This window comes from Balaenoptera acutorostrata, chromosome 12 (genome assembly GCF_949987535.1).
Source record: "Balaenoptera acutorostrata chromosome 12, mBalAcu1.1, whole genome shotgun sequence".
Classification (NCBI taxonomy): Eukaryota; Metazoa; Chordata; class Mammalia; order Artiodactyla; family Balaenopteridae; genus Balaenoptera; species Balaenoptera acutorostrata.
This window is the reverse complement of record NC_080075.1, coordinates 58,782,761-58,810,490: the sequence shown is the minus strand read 5'-3', so window position 1 is coordinate 58,810,490 and position 27,730 is coordinate 58,782,761. Positions and strand designations below refer to the sequence as shown.

The 27,730-nt window shown below is 47.4% G+C and overlaps 1 long non-coding RNA gene across 5 annotated transcripts in view; it reads left to right on the top strand.

Moving 5' to 3' along the window:
- Nucleotides 1-27,730, top strand: part of LOC103015794 (uncharacterized) — a 216,189-nt gene that overhangs the window by 57,068 nt on the left and 131,391 nt on the right. The window lies entirely within an intron of this gene.

The following is a 27,730-nucleotide window of genomic DNA, read 5'->3' as shown; positions in this document are numbered from 1 at the left end:
CCAACACTGGTTTCTTAAAGCATCTGCTTGGACATGGCACATGTCATCTGCCCTCATGTGCCACTGGCCAAGGCGAGTCACACGGTGGCCATATCAGTGGGGTGGGAAAGGATGGTCCTCCCACAGAAGTCGCTGCAAGTCCCATGGCCACGAGCAGGGATGTATCACCCTCTTTCAGGAAGGGAGAGAGAGGAGTTGAAGATAAGAATAGAATCTACCACAGGACTAGGCTGCTTTTCCATCAACACAAATTCACATCAGTAGTCCCCTCCCCTCGCCTTGAATCCCCAGACATCATGAAGAGAGCGGTGGGAGCTGAAAGACTGAGGGTTTCCTGCAGAGGCTGAAAGGACAGCTTGGGTCACTGACCCAGGCTCCGTTTGCAGGGCTGGATGAGCTGTGGGGTGAAGTGCTTGTGAAGACCAGTTCCCCAGGGAGAAAAGCTGTGTTGTAGGTTGACCTTGGTGTGAGCCACTCTGTCTTCCTGCTCCAGCACTGAAGCAGACCCGGGGCTCTGTATCCCCTTGGCCTCACCATCACCGGCCCTCTCCCAGTGAGCGCACACAGACACTCATGGATGTCTCTGCAGGAGGTGTTTTCCCCAAGCTGATAGGATCAACCTGTTCTTTACCTCAAACCTGTTTTTAAAAGGACTTTCCTGGTTTTTTTCTTTCCTTAATTACAGAATATTTTTATAACATACTTTGAACAGAATAAACAGAACCTAGCAAAACAGTTATTAAAGAGCTATAAAGTGGTTTCCTCACCCTTGCCTTCTTTTATTTCTTCCTCTTTCAGATGGGTGGGGCTCAGTGGGGTCTCAGTGGATGATCCTGGGCGAAGGAGCTGTGAATTAGTGAGGGGCCATCTGACAAGGTGCCCGCATCCACCCTACATCTAAAGGAGCTGGGGCACCCCCTCCCTCAACCCTTCGGGCACATTCTTGCTCGGCCACATTTTGTTCATTTATAGGCTGCAGAGCACTCAATTCTCGGGTGCTGGGGCCACCAGGCTGGGCTGATTTTACAACAGGTGCAGGTTGTCACACCCAGTGGACGTGCAGGGAGTGGGAAGGCCTCTTTCCCATCACTTCATCTCACCCCGCTTTCAAGATGCCTGATATCCCACCATTAGAACCCCACGCCTTTTGGCTGAACATTGATGTTGGGAAGGTCCCACATTAAGCTGAGAAGACCTCGGTATAATGAGTCCCTTGTGATCACTAGAGCCAGGGCTGCAGGAAGGCACTGGGGACTTTGGGAAGCGAGGAGAGGTTCCTGGAGGTGGGACGGGGGCACAGAAAGGGGTGGGGAGAGTGACCCAGGTGGAAGTCCAACCCTGCCCTCTGCTGCTTCTGTCTCTGGCAGGCCTGGGCCACCCCCTACAGTTGCAGCAGAAAAGGGTGCAGCCCAGAATGGGCACAGGGATGAGTCCATCTGGCTTGTGTCCCTGGGCAGGTGGAGGACAGGAGTAGGAGCACCTGGGGGGATAAGCTGAGTCTCCTTGCTCCCAGCTGGGCTCCTGTGGAAGGGTGGGTCTGAGGGGTCACACACTGCTCTGCCCCCATCGGGTGTGTTTGTTGGAGGCTGGGTGGTCAGGGAGGAGGGCCCTGGTCCCAGGAACACTTCCTGCCCTGGCTGAGGCCTGGGCATCTCTGCGTGGGGTATGTGAGTGGGTGGGGATTTGAGGAGGAGGCGAGATCTTTCCTATTCTCAGTCCGCCCCTTTCTCAGAACCCTCAGTGTGCAGAACTGAAAAAAAGCCCCCCAGGCCTGGAGACACCATTGTGACCATCTCCCATGTGGTTTTTACCAAGGTAGGCACTGGACACCAACTGCTGTAGCTTTCCCCCGAGCCCTGGATGGCTGATAAACTCAGTTACTCCGCGAAACTCATGACTGATAATGGTTAGCAGTGTGTGCCTTCCCAGGTGGATCTGCCCTTTAATAAGAGAAGAGACTCACTGGAAGCTGGATTGGATTGCCCATTAAGGCAGGAGAGGGAGATAATTTGAGGCCGGGAGACTTTCTGCTCTTTCCTATCACGAAGGTTATACTCATCAGCCCCATATTGATAGACTATGCTAGAATTTGCAAAGCCATTTCACATAGGTACGTTATTTAATCCTCTCATCACTTGATAGAGGTGGGCAAGGAGAGGACTGTTATCACCACTTGCAGATGAAGAAACTGGGGCCCAGAGGGCTCAGGGATGTGTCCAAGGCTGCACAGCCAGATGCCGGCAGGGCTGGAACAGGGAATTGATTCTTTTCTCTCTAAGTGAGGTCTTTTCCGGGATGCTGGCCTTCAGGGCCTGGGCACAGGGGTGTGGAAGGGGCAAAGTCCAGAGAGGCACACTCAGGTGGTGGATGAGGCAGGAGCTTTGCAAGCAGAGGACCTGCCTTTGGATTCAAACTTCATCTCTTTCTCAGAAGTTAGTTACCACCCCAGAGCCTTGATTTCCTCACTAGCCAAGTGGGGATAACAACTCCTTTCCACTCTCACCTACCAGGGTTACTGCAAGGCCCCCAAAGGAGATAAAGTGATTGAAGCATAGTTGCAAACTGCAAAAGGCTGCCCACATGCTTGATTCCAGGAAGCCAGGGCTGGACTCTTTGCACTGTTCCCACCCTTCCTTTGGGGGAGGTAGAAGGCTCAGAAATAGCCTTCACTTCTGTCCTCCCTGCTTCCCCCGGGATCGGGGCTGAGTGTTTTCTTCTTGGAAAAACAAAAAATCAAAGCAGTTGCAGAAAAACCGACGGTTCGTTTCTGCTTCCCCTCGGCTGCCCTTCTGCTCTTTGGGGCCAAGAGGAGAGGATGTTGCCAGAGGCCAGGGTTCGGCTGGGGGCCTTTCAGAGTCCTCACTGCCCTGCAAGGGCCACCAGGAGAGGTCTGGATGGCATCTGTCATGCGTTTAGAAGCCAACACTGGTAGTACTCTGAGGTGTGGGACCCTGATCTTCCTCGGGACATGGGGCGGGGAGGAGAAGAGTCCAGCTTTTCCAGGCCAGGCTATCATGGCCTGAGAGCACCGGAACTGCCTGGACAAGCCAGAGAAACGTAGCCTCTCCTCTAAACCAGAAATAATTATTCATTTCAACTGATACCTTTCTGGCCATTTGCAAAATGGAGATCAGGATCCTTTGAGTCTCTTTTTTTCCCCTTTAATGATCAGCAGATGAGTTTTCAGGGTGTGTTTATCTTTTTCTGGAAACAAGGAAAGACCAGTTTAAGAGAAGAAACAAAACCTACGGCCCACATGTTGTGTGGCACAGCCCGGGGACCCCAGACGGGAGCGGGCCGGGTCCTGGCCCTCTGCCCTGAGCTGTTGGCTGCTGCCATGGCTTCCCACTCCAGACCTAGGGTCTTCACCTGAGATGGTTAGGCAGGCCCACCTGTGTCTCCTAAACCATGTCTGGGGGAAAGGGGGTCTTTACTCACAACTTAGTAATGGTAGCAGAAGGGACTTGTTGAGAAAACCTAACCTATAGTACAGATAAACCGTATATGGTTTCCTAAACAGCGGGGCACTGCAATCTCAGACAATATAAGGGTATGTGTCTGATGTTAATTTCCAGTTCCTCCCCAATGAGGGATTGAGAAAGGAATGTTCCAGTCCCTGTTCTAACCCAGGTTTCAGGCAGTATCTTCCTTCTGGTCCTCGTCTTGTTCCAAACCGTTTTCAGTCCCATGTGGTTCCCTACCAGCTACTCCCTTTCTTCTTAGGGCCTGCAGCCTAGGAACTCTTAGTTTCTCTAGTTTCCCAAGGTTAGACTTAGAATACATTGCTTAGTAGGCATGGTTCCGTAGCTCTATTTCTTTGCTGTTTGCTAGAGCACAGGCTTGTCTGGAGACTGGAAATAGTGGGTGGGAGCCTCAGCCAGTGTACATTCTGCTGAAGAAGCTGGCTGTGCTAAGAGCCTTTTATCTGCCACTGCTGTGGTTGGTGTCATTCTACTGGCAGCCTTGGGATTTGACACGGCAGGAAAGGCACAGCTTCTGAATATTGTATCAAAGAGTTTTCCTCTCCTTTACAATAAAAACACTTTCTAAACTAATTACTCTATGGCTAGTCACTATTAGCTATCTGTATACATACCCACATGTGTTACTGCAACGTACTCACCCAGAGGCCAGGCATGAGGTGAAATTAGAGGCTACAGGCTTCTCTCCTAATGTGTGTTATAAGGGCTGGGTAGGGGGTTACCAGAGAGGATCCAGGAAGGCTGATCGTGTAGTTAGGGTTTTTTTTTTAACATATATTTTTTTTTATTTACACTTTTTTGGATACATCTTTTTATTTCATTTTATTAAAAAAATTTTAAGGTATTTATTTATTTTTATTTTTGGATGTGTTGGACCTTTGTTGCTGCACACAGGCTTTCTGTAGTTGCGGTGAGCAGGGGCTACTCTTAGTTGTGGTGCACGAGCTTCTCATTGCAGTGGCTTCTCTTGTTGCAGAGCACGGGCTCTAGGTGCGCGGGCTTCAGTAGTTGTGGCGTGCGGGCTCTAGAGCGTGGGCTCAGTAGTTGTGGCGCACGGGCTTAGTTGCTCCGTGGCATGTGGGATCTTCCCGGACCAGAGATCGAACCCGTGTCCCCTGCATTGGCAGGTGGATTCTTAACCACTGCACCACCAGGGAAGTCCTGGGGGTTTTGTTTGAGGGCTAAAAATCACTGCCCTCATGGGACTGATTTTCTAGTGTTGTGATGTGACTTCATTCATTGTCTGTGGGGTTTAGGTGTCAAGGTCCTCACTCAACACTGTGGTTGGTTTAAAATGGCTCAGGTGGCATCTTCCCTCCCCTACTCTCTCCTTTTTTTTCCATCCTCTTCTATACAACCCTGGAGTTATTATCCTGCTCTTCAGTGATCAGACCCAAGACCCTTCTCGGGGAAGACCCAAGTTCTGGGGGCCACCATCCTAGGGCCTCCAGGTATGTGGTGACTATCTCTTAGGGCTTCCCTTGGCCTGTATGAAGGATCTGAGGTCACAGAAGCACCCCTTCCTACCCACCTCCCAGATTTCTTCTCACCCCTTCCAGGGACATTGACTGTATGCTGAAGAGCAAACAACAAAGATACAATCTTAAAAGCAGGCAGCGAGAAAAGACACAGAAGACTGACAATTGACTTCTCAAGTGAAACAGTGGAAGCCAAAAGACAATACTGTAATACCTTCAAAGCCCTGAAAGAGAATAACTACCAAGTGGAAGTCTGTGGAAGCACAGAGATCCTTCCAAAATAAAGAGGAAGTAAATATGCTTTTAGAAAAACAACACTTGGTAAATCTCATCACCTGCTGACCCACACCAAAGGAAATACTAAAGGGTGTTCTTTAGGCAGATGGAAAATAAACTCAAATGTAATCTGGGAGATGCAGGAAGGAAGGAAGAACAATAGGAAAGGTGAATACGTGTGTGAATGTAAATGAATATTGACTATAGTTACAACAATGATGATATCTTGTGGGGTTTTAAATGTATGATGAATTAAAATATCTGAAATAACATATGGTGATAGCATCTGTTGCAGGATGGTGGTAGGGTTAAAGCACTCTGAGGTCCTTGCATTGTCCAAGAAGTGGTAGGCATACTTATTTGTAGCAGACTTTGATTAGTCAAAGACAGATGTTGCAACCATATCGCATTAAAAAAAAAAAAAAAGCAAAAACAGCAAAGTGTATTACTCTCAAAAGAATGAGTCAAATGGCACTATAAAAACATTGAATCAATTCAAAAGGAGGCAAGAAAGGATCACAACAGGCAGGATGAGTATAAAGCAAATAAGATGGTAGATTAAAGCCCAATATAACAGTAATTAAAATAAACATAGAAGGATTAAATACTCCACTTAAAATATGTAATTGTCAGAGCAAATGACAAAACAAAACATAATTATATCCTGCTTACAAGAGATAGGTTTTAAATATAAGTATACAGAAAGATTGGAAGAAAAAAATGATAAAATAAACTGTACAAAGAGAGTTGGGGTAGCTATAGTTATATCAAATGAAATAGATTTTAAGACAAAAAACCACTGCTAGAGTTAGTGATACTTCACAATAATACAAGGTTCAATTAACCAGGAAGCTAAAACAATTGTAAAGTTGTATTAATCTAATAATATTACCTCAAAGTAAACAAAGCAAAAATGACAGAACTAAAAGGAGAAATAGAAAATCCACAGTCATATATGTGGGAGACTTTATATACCTCCTTCAGTGAGAGGTGTATAAATCAAGCAGAAAAAGTACCCAGTAAGGATACAGATTTGAACAAGATGATTAACAAACTTGAATTAATTGATATATGTAGAACATAGTTTCCAACAACTTCAAATATACATTTTTTGCAAGTGCAGATGGAACATTTACAAAAATTGACCCTATGTGAGGCCATAAAGCACATTTCAACAAGTTTCAAACGACTGAAATGAATATACTCACTGACTACACTGGAATTAAGCTTAAAAACCAGCAACAGAAAAGACAGTTAGAAAATCCTCAAATGTTTGGAAATTAAACAGTATTTTTTTTATATAACTGATGGTTAAAGAAGAAAACACAATAGAAATGAGAAAGAACTTTGAACTGAATGCTGATAAAAAGACTACATTGCAAAACGTGAAGGATGCAGTTAAAGCCAGACTTCGAAGATGTGTAGCCTCAAATGCTTATAGTAGAAAAGTAAGGCTGAAAATCAGTGATTTATTTATTTATTTCTTATAAATTTATTTATTTTTGGCTGCGTTGGGTCTTTGTTGCTGTGCGCGGCTTTCTCTAGTTGCCGCGAGTGAGGGCTACTCTTTGTTGGGGTGCGTGGGTTTCTCATTGCGGTGGCTTCTGTTATTGTGGAGCATGGGCTCTAGGCGTGCGGGCTTCAGTAGTTGTGGCTCACGGGCTCTAGAGCGCAGGCTCAGTAGTTGTGGTGCATGGGCTTAGTTGCTCTGCGGCATGTGGGATCTTCCCGGACCAAGGCTCGAACCCGTGTCTCCTGCATTGGCAGGCGGATTCTTAACCACTGCGCCACCAGGGAAGCCCCTGAAAATCAATGATTTAAATATCCAGCTCAAGAAGTTAGAAAAATAAACTACACCCAAAGCAAACTAAATCCAAAGAAAGTAGGATGATAGAAATAATGACGATGTGAGCATAAATTAATGAAATTTAAAACAAGCAAACAATAGAAAGAATCCACAAAGTTGATCTTATGAAAAGACCAGTAAAATTAATAAGCCTCTGGTCAAATTAATCAGGGAGAGAGAGAGAGAAACTAATGTCAACAATGAGAAAGGAGACTTTAATACAGATCCTACAGATTCTACAATAAGAGACTTTGATGGACTTTGGGCATCAGGGGCTCCTGTCCTGATTGGCTGGCTCTGGGTAAATCAGGGGATGGCCACCCAACACTGGCTCCCAGTGCCCCTGCCCTCTGCCCCTTCCCTGACCTGCTTTTAGGGGCAGTGACTGCTCGGCCATTCACTGCTCTCATAGGACCCCTGGGCTCTCCCCCTGTGAGGGGGAGGGAACCTCAACTTCAGGAAAGGCAGGAAGCAAGCTTTAAAAAGCACATTCCTTGGCAGGTTAAAAAACATTTTTTTTTTTTAAGTGTAAAGACTTAACCTTTGCTAGGAAATGGTTGCGGTATTTTCTTTAAATGAAAAGAGACCATTGTGAATCGAACTTTGGAAAATACACAACATCCTGGTGCTGTTCTCCAGGGCCGTCTTAGGCAGCCCTTGTCAGGCCGGCTCTGCCTTTCCTCCAGATGGTCTCTCTATGCACAGTTGAAGGGGCTGGACCAGGGGACTGGTCCCTGGAAAGGTCACGAGAATGCTGAGCCCCTCCCCAGCAGGGGACCTCGGGCAGAAGGGACTTCTTGTTTCCTGCAGCGGCCTCCATTTAGGACCAGCTCCATAATTTGTGGGCCCAGTGCAAAATGAAAATACCCTGGTTCCAAAACTAATAAGAATTTCGAGATGGCGACAGCAGAGCATTAAACCAAGCATGGGGCCCTTCTGGGCACGGGCCCTTGTAAGTGAGGGAACCTGTATGACCACACAAGTCCCAGGCCAGACCACCACTGATTCTGACAGATAATTTCACAGTCATTCTGCAGGCTAACTTGAGTTTTTGAAACTTCTCTCTTGGGTGATACCTCCGGGGCTAGACACAGACCCCAGATGATACAGGGCGGGACTCAGGGCTTCCTTCTGGGGTCCCATCCCCATCCCTGGCTCCCACATACCACAGCTGGCAACAATTTCCCAACCTGGCTTTTTGCTCAGATTTCTTTCCTGTCACATTTCATAGACCATGCTCCTTGGTCGTGAAAACATTCTGGGTTTAATCTGCGCTTGCTTGTAAGGCGGGGATCTGGGGTAATCAGGGAACGCAGAACGGCTGCATGGAGTGCTGGACTCCTTGACGTTCCTTGAGTTGTTTACAAGCCTCCTTAGAGGGCCTACTGTAAATAGGACAGTACAGACACATGCCGATTTTGCAGCAAATTAAAACCATCCGCTGCTTTCCCTGAATCCTAACACATAGCAGTTTGTGTTTTTGCAGGAGTTACTGCCTTGCGTGCTACTTCCAGACTTGTGTAGCTCTCTGCTAAGCTGGGCCTAAGCATGTGTGCCCTTCAGGGCCTGGGAGGCCCACCATGTCCTAGAGCCTTGTTCCTAGGGTCAGCTTGACCTCCCAAGCCCAGACCCTCTCCAGAGCTGTGCTGTCCAAGACAGCGGCCACCAGCCACTTGTGGCTCTTGACCACTTGAGATGTAGCTACACTGAGCTGAGATGTGTTCTTCATGGTGAATACAAACTGGACTTTGAAGGCTTAGCACAGAAGAGTGCAAGAGATCTCATTCATAATTTTTCCACATTGATTACATATTGAAATGACAATATTCTATAGTGGATAAAATAATTAAAGTTAATTTCATGTTTATAATTAGCAACTAGAAAATTTTAAATGATACACACGGCTTGCACCTGTGGCTTGTGTCATTTCTATTGGCTAGCACTGCTCTAAAGCCCTTCTTTGTTGTATTTCCATGTCCAAGCCTATGTAGATTTTACATACAAATACACACACACACACACACACACACACACACACCCCTGAGCAACTGGCAGAACCTTGGAAGGACAACCAGGTGCAGTGAGCTTGTGTGACTCGACCCCAAATGCCACCTTCTCTAGGAAGACTCCGTAGAATGTCCCAGGGCCACCTCATATTACCAACCCAGGGGCCTTAGTTTGGCCTTTGGTGATGTCAGAGTGTGGGCTCCAGAGTCTAGATGACTTGGATTCTAGGCCTGGCTCTACCATGTATGAGCTACATACCCTAGAATGAGTGACTTACCACTTCATGCCTTGGTTTTCTCATCTGTGAAATGGGAATTGTAACACCCTAGTGCAGAATCAGGATGGTGATCTAGGTGTCTACCTACCTCACAGGGTTGTTATGAATATTGATTAGGTCGAGGCACAGAAAGCCCTTAGCACAGAGGCATTCACCGTACTGCGAGCCTGCTGTAGACATCATGGGCCCGATCTGGCCTCTGGACTTTCATAGCAGCCTCTGAGGAAGGAAGGGGCCAGACTGAGGGCACCAAGTAAGTGTAGGAACTGTGACCCTGGGGAGGGTCCAAGGTGAGTGGAGAGACCTTGTACCAGCCAGGACACAACGCCAGAGGTTGGAATCCAGAGAGGGTCCAGTCAGGATGCCAAATTGGAGGGCCTGGGATAGGTGGGGCTTGAGAGAGGCCGGATTGATGATGGGTAGCCAGAAGATGAGTGAGAAATGGACAGTTCTGCTCTCAGTTTTTGAACTCAAAGCATTCCCGCCAGCTGGAGCAGAACCAATGGGTAAGACTGAGGGGGTGGGCTCAGGTCATGTCCCAAGTTCAAAATGGGGTCTAGGGAGGCAGATCTGGGGTGTCGAGCTCATTGTTTTCTTTGCAATCTTGCTCCTCTAAGGCAACTGAATTAGGATAATGTTTGTTGATGAAACGAATAAATCCCCAAATGTCAATAGCTGAGCACAACAGACTTTAATTCTCAATCATAACCATTCAAGGTGGATGTTCCTGGCCAGCAGGGGGCCTTCCGTGTGGTGATTCAGGGATCCAGGCTCCTTGCATCAATGCTCCGCCCTCCCTCATGGCCTCGGGGTTCTCTGCATCCTGCAGGCAGACAGGGAAGAAATAGAGAAGGCACCTCTCTTAACCACCTTGGCCAGGACGCGATAGCTCACCTTCCTGCCATGAGAACCAGTCTTACGGTCTCCCCAGATGCAAGAGTGGCCGGGAGATGATGACTCTGCATGGTGCAAGGGAGAGCACTGGTTTGCTGTGGCCGTCCCTGCCTGCTCCCACACTCTAGGGAGAGCTGACCCAGCAACCTGGCCTCCTTTCTCCCTACTAGGCCCCACCCTTCCCCAAGCCACCTACTGGTCACCGTGGCCGGGCCAGGTTCTGAGGGGGCTGCTGAAGAGGAACAGAGGGAACACACGCGGACACTCGCTAGGGAACAACACAGGCAGACGCACTCCATGCTCACACCGTGGCCTCACACTTCAGGCAGCCTCCTCCTTCTCAGAGCCGCTCAAACCACACCAGGCTCTGGCCTTTAGAGACACAGAGCGCCGTGAGCCGGGCCTGCAGCGGGTCTGAGCAGGGCGTGGGCGGATGGCTTCCTGTCCAGGCCAAAGGCAGCCAGGAGGGATCTCACAGGCATCCCCTGGGATCTTCTGGGCTGCTCTCCCTGGGTACCCTGGTGACTGTGCTGGTAAAATCCCAAGTCCCCGCTGGTCAAGACTGGATCAAGGGGGAGCGGTGTGGGTGGGATGGAGGGCAGGGATGACTTATCATCTGACCCAGGCCTTGTGCCTCCAACCAGGGCTTCTTACACACCTGCTGGCTCCCGAGGACGACACGAAGGATAACAGGGCTGGCTGGGCTTCATGCTGCTCATGATCTATGCATAGGATGGCCAGATGTCACTACTTTTGTCTGATGCAGAGTATGTGTCAGGCCTTTCAAAGAGAGGCAAACGGTGAAGGCCAGAGGGGATCACATGAGCGAGTCAGTCCTTCCCTTTGGGGCAACCAGGGAAGGCTTCCTGGAGGCTGAGGCCTGGAGGCTGAGACTTGAAGGATAGGTAGGGAGGAAGCCCTCTGGGATTCCCAACAGTATTCCCATGTGTGTGGTGTGGTGCTTTGTCATTTCCAAAGCCAGCTAGGCAGGCAAGGCAGAGAGGGAGGCAGGGTCAATCGCTTCCATTTGATAGCGGAAGAAGGTGAGGACCAGAGTGGCCGAGCTCCTGGCCCAAGGCTGCACAGAGGTTTGTGAGTGAGAACGCAGATGTTGGCCTAGCAGCTCTGGGCTCTTTGTATCGATATAAGCTTGATGAGCACGTTTCTTCCTCAAGGCTGGTCAGGGCTGGGTCCCCAGGTGGGGCTGGGAAACTCTCATCCAGGGGGCAGGTCCTCCCTGCAGGCTTCTCGGGGCTGGGTGCTCAGCCTCCCCTACAGAACATGTGTTTCCTGTTTTCCTTCCCCCTCTGGCTCAGGACGAAGAACAGGGTTTTCCTGAGCGGAAGGGCCTCAAAGACCTGGCCCTCTCCCAGCTAGTTCTGGCCGGTCTGCCTGCTCATGGCTCTTGTTACTCAGGATGATGAACCCCCTCACCCAACCATCCAAGGATCTTTGCGGCCATTATTTCCCCTCACTTTCCCCAAACTCCTGAAACCTGGAATTCGAGCCCATGGCCTTGACTCCCAACTTGGTGTTCTTTGAAGACCCTTTGCTGATCAGCCAAGCTCCTTGGCAAAACCTGGGGCTTTGTGCTGCCCTGAAGCCTAGGAGCCAGGGCTATGGGGCAGGTCTCTGGGCCCCAGGGCCTGCGTGAGGCAAGTCAGGACTTTGGCCAGCCCTTCAGCCCTGGAAGGTTCCGAGCCTGTCACCCCCATGGTTTCCCACTTGTCCTGGGGTGGAGGCTGGGGCCAGTGGGTGACATCACCCCCTTCTCCAGCCTGTATCTTGTGAGGTTGGCATGATCTTGGGCTCAGTACATAACTCTTCTCTGAACCACGGAGCCAGCATCTTGTCCACTGTCTGGTCCCTGCTCCTTGGATGGAAGAGATACATGGGCTAAAAGAAGAGGAAGGGCAGGAGAGCATTCCAGGTCTGCAGAGCCTCGGACCCCGGTGCTGGCGTGGGCATTAAAGAAGAAAGGCTGGACTTCACAGGAGCAAGAATGGAATGGTGGTTGCCATTCTGTTGGGGGAGGGGGAAATGGGGTGATGAAAATCAAAGAGTACAAACTTTCAGTTGTAAGAAGAGTAAGTTCTGAGGATCTAACGTACAGCCTGGTGACTAGAGTTAATAGTATGGTATTAGAGACTTGAACGTTGCAGAGAGTAGATCTTAAGCATTCTCACCACACACACAAAAAGTTAACTATGTTAACTGTGAAATGATGGATGTGTTAATTATCTTGATCTTAATAATCATTTCACAATGTATATGTATATCAAATCATCACATTGTGCACTTTAAATATATACAATTATGTGTCCATTATTCCTCAATGAAGTTAAAAGAAAAAAAAAGGAAGGTGGCAGCCAGTGCCCCCTACACACACTGTGACTCCCACCCTGTGAGTAGAGAATAGGAAGGAAGGACCTTCTGCATTTCCTCACCTGCCCCATCCCACCCCCGACAAGGAGGCCCTGAGGGGACCCCAGTCCTGGGCTTCCTGACAGTCCAGGAAGCCTGTCTGATGAGGTGCTGGGTATGAAAACGTTGTGGGGAGGGGCGGCAAAGGTGTATCTAGGTACAGAAGTCTGTGGGGTGCTCCTGTGTGAGCTGGGTGCTGGGCATGTGAGGACAGGATTCAGGCCCTGCCTTGGCCTGCAGCCCATGGACAGGCCTGGGGCCTGGGGCCTGTGGGAGACAACTGCCTCTGATGACCCGGCCTTGGGCTTTGAAGTCCTCCTTCCTTCTGGAGGCTCCAGGCACGAGCAGCCCAGGTTTATTAGGTACAGGTTTATCTGGGGCTAATTTAACTTGTTAAGATAATTGTGCCAGCGGCCGCAGCCCGGGGCCCCCGCCTCAGTAATTACCCTTCCCCTCACCTCTTTCATCTCCAAGGGCTGCCCCCCCCCTTTGCAAAGCCTTACTGGGCCCCTCATTTGTTGGGTCCTTCCAAGGCCTCGGGAGGGGCCCTGGCGATGCTTTCACATGGTCTCATATTTTTGTAAAAACTTGCAGAAGTGTGTTATTTCTACCACAGTCATTGAAGGCTGCTGTTTCTTTTCCCCCTGACTTGCCCTCTGTCACATTTTCCCTCCTGTCAGGTGGTGTTGGAATAGCTGGGGGCATTTTTGGGATCCAGCTTAGGGAAACTTGAGTTCGGGATGCGTTTAGTGTGGGCGAATGGGCGGGTGTTTATGTGGGATGCAGTATATGTATATAGTGTTTCATGAATGTGGCTCTTGGTCACTTCTGTGTCTCGTTACAGTTATTGGGGGAGGAATGGTTTCCAGGAATTCACCTACTTCCCGTGGTGTTGACTCACCTGGTGTGATGCAGTGAGAACGTGTCCTATGGCTCTCAGGACAGGAAGCTGTGGGAAGTGGTAGGGAAATAAGATTTGAAATGTACAGAGCCAGAGGCTAGTCTGTGGAAAGTTCTTTTCATCTTACAGCTCATATATGAAACTTGTTAAGAATTTACCCAACTGACAACAGTCCTAAAAATTCACATGACGTTGGTTGAGAAGCTGAAATAAATGTTTCTAAATTCTGAATAACAAAGTGCATAGTTCGAGCAACTATATTAGGCGGAAAGACCATTCTATACTCTGTATAGAAAGTGCCAAATCATGAAATCACTGCCATATGATGAGGCAGTCAAAGAGAACATACAGCCCAAAATGTAGAGGATGTCAGTGAGTGAATTTATTAAAATATTATTTTTCTGTTTTTTGTGTATTTGGCAGCTTTTTAAAAAATGAGTGAGTGATGGGACTTCTAGAAAAGAATGAGAAGCATTTTAAAGAAATACATTTTCACTTTTACCCTACTTTTGTATTTTGTTTTTGGTTTCTTAAAGACGGCTCTCTAAGTTGTATAAGTTTCAGGCCCCACAAAACTTGGATCCATTTTGGTGCTGCTGACATTTGTCTGTGGGTACGGGGGGAGGGAGAGCCCCTGTCTCCCCCTGGCCCTGAGGATGCCCCGAGTCAGGAAGCAGGGCTGGGGAGGGGCCTAGTGGACTTGGCCACTGTCCACGTCTTTCCTGTGGCCCAGGAGGACCTGCCGGAACAGCTGGGCTCCTTTGCAAGGCTTCTCAGGCTGTCAGAACTTCCTGAAGGTAGGAGCTGAGTGAGCTGGTACCCTAAAGGCCCTTAGATCTCTCTCCATGTGTGTCTGCAGGCAGTGCAGGAGGACCACAGGGAGTGGGAGACATTCTTACACCATTGTCACCAAGTATTTCTGTTGAATGATTATTTCTTTAATGTTCATCTCCCTGAGTAGACTGTAAGCTCCGTGAGGACAGGAACCTTGTTTGTCTCTCTCACCACTGTAATCCCAGAACCTAGCACAGCAGCTGGTATAGAGTGGTGCTTAATAAACTTTTATCAAAAGAATGAGTTGAATAAATAAATAAATGCACAAGGGCAGATGGAGGGAGCCAGGCAGGGCTGCCAAGCCCTTCTCTCATCTCTAAGTCAGGAGCTCCAGGAGGTCCTTTGCAGACTTGTGGATGGTGTGTGTATGTGTGTGTGTGTGTGTGTGTGTGTGTGTGTGTCCACGGATGCGCCTTCTTAGGGCCATCTGAGCCATCGAGGAGCTGGAAGGCTGCAGGGGGTGGGGCAAGGAGCAAGGAGTGATTGAGGTGATGACAATGATAGAGGAAGGAGGAGAGGATCAGGTGATGAGGATGATGAGAGAACTAGCAATTCTCATAAAATCTGAACCCAAACCCTGGAAACCAGGAAGGGCTGTGAGGCCTGGAAGAAGATGACACCAGCCATCTGGCTGGAGTGAATGACACAGGACATGCCTGTCATCAAGGTTCAGGGGTGAAAAGGTCCTAGATAGAAGTCTAAAGACCCCCGAAAATGTTGGGCTACTGTCCGCTGGGGCGTTTTGGCCGTTATCCCCCTCGTCATTCTAGTGTGTGTGGGGGTGTGTACGGGGTGTGAGGGAGGAGGAGCGGCTCTGAGCCGTTGCATCCACTTGGTTCCAGGACACCTGCTTTTGCTGGTTTTCTACATTCAGGTCCCTCAATAAAGGATCCTGACAGTAGAAAAGATTTGGAAACAACCTATTTGGAACAAGCCATTGCAAAGCCAGGTTTTTGTGTTTTTTTTAAATTTATTTATTTAATTTATTTATTTTTGGCTGCATTGTGTCTTTGTTGCTGTGCGCAGGACAAAGCCAGTTTTTATTAGTCTCTCTGTGTGGGTTTTTAATGTCTCACACATCAATTGTTTTTTAGTGTAATACTATTAGTTCATATTTTTTAAAAAATCTAAAATCAGAGTAATTTGTCTTGAAACCACCCAGAGAGTTCTATGCTACATTAAAATTCCAAATAGAACAAAGGGACACTCATTTAGAAAGCTTTTTTTTTTTTTACATTTCCATAATTCTCAAGAGGAGAAAGAAAACGCTAATCAACACAGCAAAGCTTCTTCTGAAGCTCTAGTTCTACTTCAAAGAGCACAAGAGCATTGAAAGGGATACAGCCGATGGAGTGGGAGTCTCCTTCTATACCTGATGAGAGTAAAGCAGGCTTTTGTTAAAAAAACTGAAAGTGAATGCTTACTATCAATAAAAAGGCCTCAGTCTCTGCCCACTTCTGCCAGAAAGAAACAAAAAGCTATTAACAAATTAAAAATTAAAAATTCATTAAACAAGAGATAGATTTTTTTTCCCATTATGATGATAGCAAAAGAAGAATTTGGTGTTAGTTATAACTCTCTCCCCACTGTTCCCCTGAATGGCATAGAATCAGAAAGAGCTTTCACAGCAATGAGGAAAATTTGCACACAAATGTGCTTGACTTAACAATGACACAATTTTTTTTTTCAGGATTGTATTAAAAAGATCAAATAATATTTAATTTTCATAGTTAATTACATTTCTTGTTTATCCTTTGAATAATAATTCTTTGAATAATTATTTTAAAATGTTTGTCTCCTAATGATTTATTCTGAATTAATATTAAGTTTAATGTTTATATGTCTATAAATGAATGTTTTACTTAATGTTTTATCTGTTTATTAATTTTGAAATTAAAATAAATTTAATGTTTAGTTTGACTGATTTAGAAATTTATTAATAATTCTGAACACTTAAAATACATGTATTAAGTACAGAATTACTTAATACATGTATTTTAAGTGTTCAGAATTATGTGTTCAGGGCTTCCCTGGTGGCGCAGTGGTTGAGAGTCTGCCTGCCGATGCAGGGGACACGGGTTCGAGCCCTGGTCTGGGAGGATCCCACGTGCCGCGGAGCGACTAGGCCCGTGAGCCACAACTGCTGAGCCTGCGCGTCTGGAGCTTGTGCTCCGCAACAAGAGAGGCCGCGATGGTGAGAGGCCCGCGCACCGTGATGAGGAGTGGCCCCCACTTGCCGCAACTGGAGAAAGCCCTCACACAGAAACGAAGACCCAACACAGCCATAAATGGATAAATTAATTAAATAAATAAACCCAAAGTTTAAAAAAAAAAAAAAGAATTATGTGTTCAGAGCAAGGCTTGGTTTTATTAAAAAACTAAGTATAGCCCATATTGCAATCACCATGTGGAAAAATAACCTTGTCCTGACACAAAGGACAAAGCGCAGAGAAGTTAAGGGGACTTACCCGAAGGTCACGTGGCTATTTAGTGAATGGCAGAGGATGGCATATAAATCCAGCTCTTCCTATGCTAATCCTATAGCATGTGGCCTCCACCTTGTACTGCCACCAGGCCCTCTGACCCAGGAACACCAGTGTGGTTCCTCCTCATCTGTGTTCCCAGTCACGTCCCTGTTGAAACCCCAGCCCTAATGCAGGACTGAGTCCCGCTACTCTTAGAGACGATGAAACCACAGGACCCAAAACCAACTCTCTTGCCTGTCAGCTCCCATCCACATGCGTGGATGCTGGGGACCCAAGAAGAGAGAGAAATGGGAGTCTAGAGTCAATAAGTCAGAGAGGCAGGGTCGGACCTTCTAGGAGAGGGCCAGATGCAGAACCAGGTGGTTTCTGCTGTCTGCCTGCACATCCTGGTGCCGTGCTGTGGTGTCACACATGTCGATTATGTGCTGAGTCGGTGCTGTATTCTCACTGTCGGGTGATGCACTGCAGGGAGTGGGGGTGGTTGCTCGCTGCCCAGTCCCTGGTGTATCACATGTGTCATGTGAAGGCCCAGCTTAGAGCACTTTCCCAGAGAGACCCTGGGGCTGGTCCTGGTGACCCAGATCTATCCCATAGCTTCACTCTGGGTCTGACTTGCTCACAAACATCACCCTCAACTCCCAATTCGCAAGCCGAGGGCCCCATTCCTGGGCAGGCCCAGCTGCAGGCCACTCTGCTAATTAGTGACTGCTGATTGGCCCAAGAGGTGCACTCATTATGCCCAGTAGAGATCAAAGCCAGGCCCAATAATCTGCTAAACGAGATGTCAGATTAGGGCATTCTTCTGGGCTATTAGAAAGATTTTTCTCCCTGGGTAAAGGCCTGTCAGGGCATATGACCCTGTCACCCACCATGAGCTGAGCCAGAGGGGGGATCTGCAGCCTTTCTGCTCCTCTTACTTTGAATGTGGCCATTTAATGGGACAGCCCCACCCCAGGGGCCTGCATGATCCCCAGGGAGGTCACAAAATGGGAGGAGAGTCATGTTTGGGCAGAGTCACCTCTGCTTCTTTATTCTTGGGGTTGCTGAGGGTCAGGGGGAACTGTGGACCTCCCTGGATCCCTGCGCTTTCAGCTGTACTATGGGCATACTGCCTCAGTTTACCTTCTAGGGCTGGGGGTCAAGTTTAGTGTTGGTACCACTCCCTCTTCTCAGGAACAAGCCCCAGACTGACACTTATTTCAAACTGAAAGCCCCAGCCCAACTTTCTCACCCCAGGTTTGAGAATGGAGCCCCAGTTTTTAGTATTAGTGCTAATAGCTTTTTGGTTTTTTTAAATTTATTTATTTATTTGGCTGTGCTGGGTCTTAGTTGCGGCACACGGGATCTTCATTGCCGAGTGTGGGACCTTTAGCTGCGGCATGCAGGATCTAGTTCCCTGACCAGGAATCGAACCCGGGCCCCCTGCATTGGGAGCACAGAGTCTTGACCTCTGGACCACCAGGGAAGTCCCAGTGCTAATATCTATTAATGGCTACCATTGATCAAATGCAAAGAGTACCGTGCACTGTGCTGGCTAAATTCTGATTTTATTTATAATGTCTGAAAACACTACAAGTTAGGTATTATTAACATCCTCTATGAAACAGGAGCAGAGCAAGGCTCAGTAAATTGTCCTGGTCACTCAGCTTAGCAGCAGCTCCAGTGCTGGGTCCTGATTGGCTGAAGTCAATCGGCAAGTTGATTGGCTTAGAGAAAGGCACATGACCTAATTTTGGCCAATGAGAGAGCACTAATCACTAGACTAAGGGAGGTCCTAGGAAAGGAAATCTTTCTCCCTGGATGGTGTGGGGTATGGATGGGAGGTCTGGGACTGCTGAAGCTGTTTTTCTCTCAGCAGAGAAGAATCTGGAGCTGTTGGAGGGTGGGTAGCATGGGACCATGTGGGGCCAGCGTGGTGGGTCTTTGGAATCGTAGTTTGAGCCATTGAATTGAACTAAGCTAAATGAGTGAATACATCGTCTTTATTGTTTAAACCAGTTTGAGTCGGGCTTCCTGAGACTTGCAAGTAAAAGTCTGGTATATGGCCCCTGTTCCAGAGGAACCAGACCTGCCCAGTAGGTCTGGGCCCCAAGAGTCAGCTCAGGGGTGAGCTCACCTGGGAAGCCAGGAGGCTATTGGAAGCAGGCTTGGCAGTCTGCCACATACTGTGGTTACCACTTGTCCTGCCGGCCACTGTCCCAGCTGCCACCTCAACCCAACTTGGCTACTGCCTCACCTGCCACCTCTCCTTTGCCTGGTCACTGTCTCCCACCATCCTCCATCCTGCCCAGCCTAGTTGGGATACCCAGATTCAGCCCAGGCCTGGATGAGCCCTCTGTGTTGGTTAGGATTAGGTTTGATTGCAAGAAACAGACATTCAAAGTGACAATGGCTTAAACAAGATAGAAAGCTATTTTAACAGAAAGTACGTAACATTCTCAAGATGGGTGTTCATGGTTGGTGTGGCAGCTTGGCTCCACCAGTGTTCATTTGTACCTTCACTCTTTTTACATTGATCGGCTTTGCCAGAGATTTGTCTACTTTATCAGTCTTTTCAGAGAACCAGGTTTTTGGTTTTATTGATGCTTGCTATGTCCATTTTCTATTTCATTAATCTCTGTCCTCATCCTTATTATTTCTTTCCTTCTACATTATTTGGGTTTACTTTGTTGTTTCCCTCCTCCTTAACTTGAGCTGGACATTTAACTCTTAAGTCGTAGCCTTTACTTTTCTTACATAAGCCATAAGTGAAAATGCAGATTTTCTCTCTAACATCCGTGTAGATGCATCAAGAAATTTAGAAATGTCGTTATTTTCATTATTGCTAGGTTCTAAAGATTTTCTCATTTCCATTATAATTTCTTCTTTAGCACTTGAGATATTTAGGAATGTGTTTATCAATTTACAAAATAATGTCTTAAAAGTTATTTCTTGCTGTCAATTTCTAATTTCTAGTTTGTGCATAATACACGGTCAGTCTTTATAAGTATTCCAAGAAAAAAATGAATAATATAATGACTGAGTGAAGTGTTCTCTATTTGTCCATTAGGTTAAGATTGTTAATTTAAATCATTACTAATAGTATCTCTTTGCTCTCTCAGTTATAGAGAGATCTGCTATGATTGTAGAAATGTTGGTTCCTTTTTTGTAATTCTGTCAAACTTTATATATTTTGAAGTCATGTTGTTAGGTGTCTACACATTAAAAAATCTTATATCTTTCCCAGTGAATTTCCTTTCATTATTACATATTGATCCTCTTTATTCCTAATTATGCCTTTTGCCTTAAAATCTATTTTATCTGATATTGATATTACTATACCAGCTTTCTTTCAGTGATTATTTTTTGTTATATTTTAATTTCATCCCTTTACTTCACACTTTCTGGGTCCATATATTTTAGTGTGTCTCTTGTACATAGCGTATAGCTAGATTAAAAACATCCAGTTTAACAATCTCTGGCTAGGTTGGCTCATGTACATTTATTGTGACTTCTGTTGTATTTGTTTATCTGGGAATGTCTTAATTTCTCCTTCAGTTCTGAAGGATAGTCCTGCTGGATAGAAAATTCTTGATTGACAGTCTCTTGTATATGATGAGTTTTATTTGTTTGTTTTTTCTCTTGCTGTGTTCAAGATTCTCTTCTTATCTTTTGACAGTTTGGCTATGATGTGTCTAGGCGTAGATGATGTAACATGGCAAGTCTGGAAATCAGATTCTCCTTTCCTTGAAGGGTTTGTTGTTTGCTGTTGCCATTGGCTTGCTTAGTGACTTTGCTGGACTAATTCTATAAAAGCTGTATTTCCTGTATATGCAGCCATTGAAGTCTCTGCTGGGTCAGCCTAGTGACCGACTAATGATTGATCAGAGATATCCTTAAATGCTTTGAACAAAATTTTCTGATTTTTCCATATTGATACATGAAGTTCTAGAACATTCACTTCAACCTCTGTATAGTTTTCCATTGTATGAATATACCTCCATTTATTCATCCTTGTATCTATTAGTGGACATTTAGGTCATTTCTAGTTTTTTGACATTACATAGAAAGTGGCATTGAATATCTTTGTGTGTGTCTCCTCTAGCCCATGTGTGAGAGTTTTCTACCATATATACCTGGATGCGTAATTGCTGGGTGATGGAATGCATATCCTCAACTGTAGGAGATATTGCCAAACTGTTCTTCAAATAATTGTGCTCTAATTATACTCATTTATGTGTCCGTTATCAGTTTAGTGTTTTTAAAATAAAAACTTAGCTTTAAAGCTGACCTCAAAAGTTTTCTCCTTCATAGGGCCTCTTGTGGTTCTTCTGCGCCACTGTGGAATGCTGTTTATTTCTGTCCTGTTGCGTTTCCTTCACTTTGCCTTGTGCCACTGTTATTACGGATGTCCCTTCTCAATTACAAGATGCAATTTTCCTGGAGGACATGGACCATGGCTTGTTCATCAGAGCATCCCCCCAAAAAGAATCAGATACACAGTAGTCACTGAATTGAATGATTCACGATTTCAATACCGTTCTCTGGATCTGGTCCAGGTCCGGTCCCATAGGGGAGCCTTCAGCTTTCCCTCTTTCTCCTCTTGATATTTCAGCTCAGCTAAGTTCATCTCGTATTACTAAGCACCCAAGTCTGGAGATACTCGTTTTGAGATGGGTTAGGGCTGGGATCAAGGTTGTCTCATGTGGAAATTTTGGCTAAACTCCTCTTCCTGCTGTGAAACGCAGGCTTCCTCATGAGCTGCCAAGTCAGGCAAACATCTTTGATTTTGGGGAGGTGGTCATCTGAGGTTTGGAATAATTTGGATGTTGCTGGGAAGAAGTTAACCTTTGCTTAGCCAGCCTTTCTTCATGGAAGTACAAAATGATAGACAACGATGTTAGGAGAGACATTCAAACAAGACATTTAAAGTTACATCATTCACATATAGACAACTGCTTTGCTGGCTACAACTCATTCTTAGCTGGTCCTTGAAGCAGTTCCCCAAGGACCTCTCCTGGTCACACCTGGTTCCCATTACTGTATCTACATAAAAGCAGTAAAGCTGCCTTTCTTCAAAAGTACTGTGAAGCACGATAATTCACTCTGACCTGCCCCTAGGTTGTCCAGATGAGCTTGTCTGACAGTTTCATGTGATCACAGTTATCCACAGCCCCTCATGAAGGCACATTCTGTCCAGACAGAAACAAATAATTGGCCTGCCAGTTTAAAATGCCAGCAGGATTCAGCGCATACCTCCTTGGGCAAAGCCATCCGCTCTGCAACTTGGTTGGCAGTCTTGTCTCACGCACCATTTCCTGTATGCAGGCACATTCACCTGGTACAGATGGAACTCCTGTAGTTGCCTGGGCCCCTGGGTGGAAGTCCCAACCGCTCGATTGGTAGAAGAGGACTGGGAGAAAGCTGGGAGTTGGTGGCTTTGGGGTAACTACGCAGCTCTCATAAAGGGAGAGGCTATTCTTCCCCTTCCAATGGAGAGGGAAAAGGAGTCCTTTCTCTTTCTTCTTTTTTTTTTATTTTTTATTTTTTTAAACATCTTTATTGAAGTATAATTGCTTCACAATAGTGTGTTAGCTTCTGCTCCATAACAAAGTGAATCAGCTATAGATATACACACGTTCCCATATCTCCTCCCTCCCGCATCTCCCTCCCTCCCACCCTCCCCATCCCACCCCCCCAGGCGGTCACAAAGCACCATGCTGATCTCCCTGTGCTATGCGGCTGCTTCCCACTAGCCATCTATTTCACACTTGGTAGTGTACACACGTCCATGACACACTCTCATCCTGTCACATCTCACCCCTCCCCCTCCCCATATCCTCAAGTCCATTCTCTAGTAGGTCTGTGTCTTTATTCCCATCCTGCCACTAGGTTCTTCATGGCCTTTTTTTTTTTTCCTTAGATTCCATATATATGTGTTAGCATACTGTATTTGTTTTTCTCTTTCTGACTTACTTCACTCTGTATGACAGACTCTAACTCCATCCACCTCATTACAAATACCTCCATTTCATTTCTTTTTATGGCTGAGTAATATTCCATTGTATATATGTGCCACATCTTCTTTATCCATTCATCCGATGATGGACACTTAGGTTGCTTCCATGTCCTGGCTATTGTAAATAGAGCTGCAATGAACATTTTGGTACATGGCTCTTTTTGAATTATGGTTTTCTCAGGGTATATGCCCAGTAGTGGGATTGCTGGGTCGTATGGTAGTTCTATTTGTAGTTTTTTAAGGAACCTCCATACTGTTCTCCATAGTGGCTGTATCAATCTTTCTCTTTCTTAAAGCCAAAATAGGGGGACACCAAGAGGCCCATTACTTTTTTTTTTTTAATTGAAGTATAGTTGATTTACAATGTTGTGTTAATTTCTGCTGCACAGCAAAGTGATTCAGTTATACATATATATACATTCTTTTCCATTATGGTTTATCACAGGATATCAAATATAGTTCCCTGTGCTATACAGTAGGACTTTGTTGTTTATTCATTCTATATATAATAGTTTGCATCTTCTAATCCCAAACTCCCAGTCCATCCCTCACCCACCCACCCCCTTGGCGGCCACAAGTCTGTTCTCTATGCAAGAGATCCTTTCTTCAAGGACCCATTATCTATGTCTCCTGGATGGTTCACAATGGTTCAAAAATCATTTGCCCACATTTAAATCTCTTTTCAGAAAGTTAAAAAAAAAATCTTTTGGAGGTGCTTGCAAAAGCCTTTTTATACGTTGAAGGGGCCCACAGAATGGGAGAAGGGAATTTCTGGTCCGCCCAGGCGTGACGCGAGCAGGAGAGAGGGCTGGCTGGCGGAGTGGAGAGGGAGTAGCGGCTCTCCCGCTATTTGGCAAAGCCAGGGTTCCCGAGCTTCCTGTGGGTTTAGTGGATGCCGGATAAGGATAAGGCAGCTGGTCTTGAGTTCTTTACTGTTACCCCCTCCTGTCTTCCCCTTTCTCCCTTCCTCCTATCTCCTCCCCACCAACCACCCCCCCTCACCACCACCGCCTGCCCCCTCCTTCCCCCGCAGCAGGCTGCCTGCTGAGTGAGAAGTACCAGCAGCAAATGGCCCTTTGCTTCTTGCCTGGCCTTCTGAAGAGCCCAGACATGCATCCCATGGGAGAGCCAGCCCGTGGATGCCTGCCGCACTGGGGGCACCAGAGGTCATTTGGCTTCACTAAATAATTAGCAGAGGCAACCAACCTGGAGAGGACTTCAGCCTGACTGAGTTAGAAGATGCGTGCCCTTTTCCACCTCCTTCTCTTTGTCCCAAACACTGGATGACCTGGACCTAGGAGGAGGTGGGGGAAAGTGTGTGAAGATCAGATCAGATCCCTTCTCCATTGCAACTAACTGGGGCTACAGCTCTGGCCTCTCCTGGGAAAGGGAGGAGAAGAAACAAACCAATAAGCAGAAATGCGTCTTGATGAACAGAACCAGATTGTCCTGGAAACTCAAGGAGACTAAAATGTATGGGCTGGACCAAGTTATAGTTGGGTTGGACCAAGTTATAGTTAAGGGAGCCTTTAACCAATGAGAAAAGGAATTTGTCATAGTATAGATAGGGGTGGATAGAAGACATAAAACCATTTTTGTGTTTATTTCCCACTAAGTTGAGACTCTTCAATAAACCAGTTATATTTGTGAATTCTTGAAGGATCAACATACAGTTCAGTAGATTCACAAGCCCTAGACTAGATAATGGAGCTACAAAACATGAGGCCACAATGAAGCATCAAGAACTGCTGAAAAGGGCTTCCCTGGTGGCGCAGTGGTTAAGAATCCGCCTGCCAATGCAGGGGACACGGGTTCGAGCCCTGGTCTGGGAAGATCCCACATGCCGTGGAGCAGCTAAGCCCGTGCGCCACAACTACTGAGCCTGTGCTCTAGAGCCCGCGAGCCACAACTACTGAAGTCTGTGTGCCTAGAGCCGCTCTGCAACAAGAGAAGCCACCACAATGAGAAACCCGTGCACCGCAGCAAGGAGTGGCACCTTTCACCGCAACTAGAGAAAGCCCGCGCACAGCAATGAAGACCCAACACAGCCAAAAATAAAGAAATAAATTTTTTTAAAAAAGAACAGCTGAAGGTTAAGCTTTAAAGATAAATAAAACCTTCAAAAAGAAACCTAATTGTGGGAAAATGATTTTTGAACCAGGAAACATGAGTACAATGAAATAGTTCACAGTGGGAACGCAAACAGAATTGTCATCATTCTAGAAGAGCACTGAGGAGATGCTGCAGGTGGCCATGGTGGGCTGTGTGCTAACCGAAGTCATACCGGAGCAGAAACTAAAAGTGAACAAAGCAAGTGGTGAGTGCACAGAGGAGAACACCACACAAAGGAAAGCAAAGATGCTGTGAGAGGAGGCTGGTCTCTGCCTTGCCTCAGTCCCAATTCCCTTTCCTTTCCTCCTCTCTCCTTACAAATGAGATGCTTCCACATCTGTGATTCATGGGGGCCAGCCTCAGTGGTGTTGGTTCAAGAGAACAGAGTTCAGAAGCCAAACATGATGTCACTAGAACTTCAGTTCTGTCCTTGGATTTCTCAGTCATGAAAGCGGATACTTCTGAGCCCACACATCTCTCCACCTCTGTGCCTCGCCAGACACAGCTTTCTCCTCTCCCCATAATTCCACCTCAAAGCCACCCAGTGCCTCTCGGACCTTTCTCTCCTTTCCCCTTTTCTTCCAATTTCTGCTTTTCAAAGGCCCAGGGAACCACCTTCCCCGGCAGGGATGACTTCAAGGGTGGGAAGGAGAGGCCAGGAGGTGGGTCAGTCGGAGTTCCTTTAGCAGGAGAGGGGAAGAGGGAAGCTGGGAACAATCACTGTTTAATGATTTTATCCCATCAAACAGTAAGTATGTAGGGTCTTTGCGGCCAGATGAACCTGACAAGGACACTGTGTGACTCAGAGTGAGTTACTTAACCTCTCTGAGCTGCAGATTCTTTAGATTTAACTGGGCATGATGATTCCTGCCTCATGGGGTTGGCTGTGAGGGTTGAATGGATGACCCGTGAGAAACACAGGGTCCCCTTGAACCCAGGGGAGCTGAGCATATCTCTCTGTGGCCCCCGGGGACATGGGAGTGCAGCCACCTAGAGCCCAGGGGACATGCGTTCCTCAGAGCCCCCCAGGATGAGGGGCTTCCCCTCAGCCCCTGAATCCAGCTTCTCGGGGCCAGAGCCCCCCCTCAGCTCTGGGGGCTTCCCCTGCTTTCCTCTGATGTTGGAGGAGGCTGCCTTTTCATCTGACTGCCTGGTTGGTTTGGTTTGATACTCCCTGACTGTGCGCCTCTGGTGCCCCAGGCCTTGCTGTGGGAGCCTCTGGCATTAGCTTTAGAGGTGTGGATCTGTGGGGCTGGTTGGGAAACGTTCCTTCAGGGACATCCAGGCAGAAGGGCTTCCCTGCTTGGCCTGGTGCCCCAAATCTCCAAGCAAACGCCTTCTCTGAGCCCCAGATATCTGCCCCTGCTCTGTTCCCTTTGCTGCTCTGACTGGGTCAGTTCCCCTGGGTCCTCTCAGATGGCTGGGCCCTTCCTGCCTGCCCAGGATGGGGGCCCTGAGGCCAGCAGTCCCTCCTCCCCTGGCACAGCCCTGGGACTGCCTGGAAATGTGGCTTTGGGGATCAAAGGTGGAAATCTGAGGGAAGGAAGGAAGTGGGGGGAGGCAGGGAGGAAGGGAGGAAATAAGTCAGTCACTGCTCCATCACAGGGCTGTGACGTGATGCTCCTAGGATTCTATCTGTAAAGGGCGAGCACCGTGCCCCACACAAATGTGTCAGGTGGCTATGGACCTGACACGTCGTCTTATTAATTTATGAGAGTCAGACGGAGGAACCACACTTGGCTTCTCGCGGCTCAGTTTGTCTCAGGGTCAACACAGCCAGCACTTGAGATAAGCAGTCAACTCTGCTCCCCCAGGCTGTTCTGACTCGGGCATGGGTTCATCTTCTCACTGTTGGCGCACAAAGCAGGGCTAGTGTCAACAGGATGGGGAGGCCCAAGGAGTGGGGAGTGAGAAGCTGTTTAACCCACTTAGTGAATCTGCTGCTTAGAAACACAAACAAATAATGAGTGTGCTAATTACGAAAGACAACAAGGTTTGCCGGTTTTCAACACCTGTCAGTCATCTCATTCCAGTCTTCCCACAGCCTGTGAGATGGGGCGCGTTTTTCCTGGATTTGCAGATGTACTGCTGAGGTGACTGAGAGCCAGAGAGGTTCAGGGTTGTGCAAGTGTGCACAGCTGAGTGCAGATTCAAACCCAGGGCTGAGTGTCACCACCTCCCGGGCAGGCTGTCCTTCCCATCACGTTGTGGGCTCCTTCCGGGCAGCCCTCGGCCAGCGAGGAAGCCAGCGGTAACTCAGCATGTCACCCTCTCCCGTTGGTGGAAGGGTGACCACTCTCAGCACCCACAGAAGGAGGGACCCACCCCAGGTCTCAGGAGGCTCCTTGTGCTGGCCCTGCACAGGCCCCTCAGGCCTGGGAGTCACTGAGCCAGTGAACTGGGGGTGTGGATGGGGCAGAAGCACTGGCCTTGGAGTGGGACAGCCCTGGGGTTCCAAACCCAGGCACTTACAAGCTGTGACTTCAGGAGGGCCACCTTCTGTGCCTGGGCCTCATCTCCTTCAACAATAAGTGGGAAGCCAGAGAGCGGGGGTGCATCATAATCCCAATTTCTTATACTTGCTGTGAGTTTCTCATGTTTGCCCCATAAATGTTCTTTTAACTCTGTGGCCGCAGAGACTCCTTAAGGCCACCCAGGAAGGGGCTGTGCAGGGTAAGGAAGGCCTTACGGCTGATGGCAGGTGAGAGAAATGCT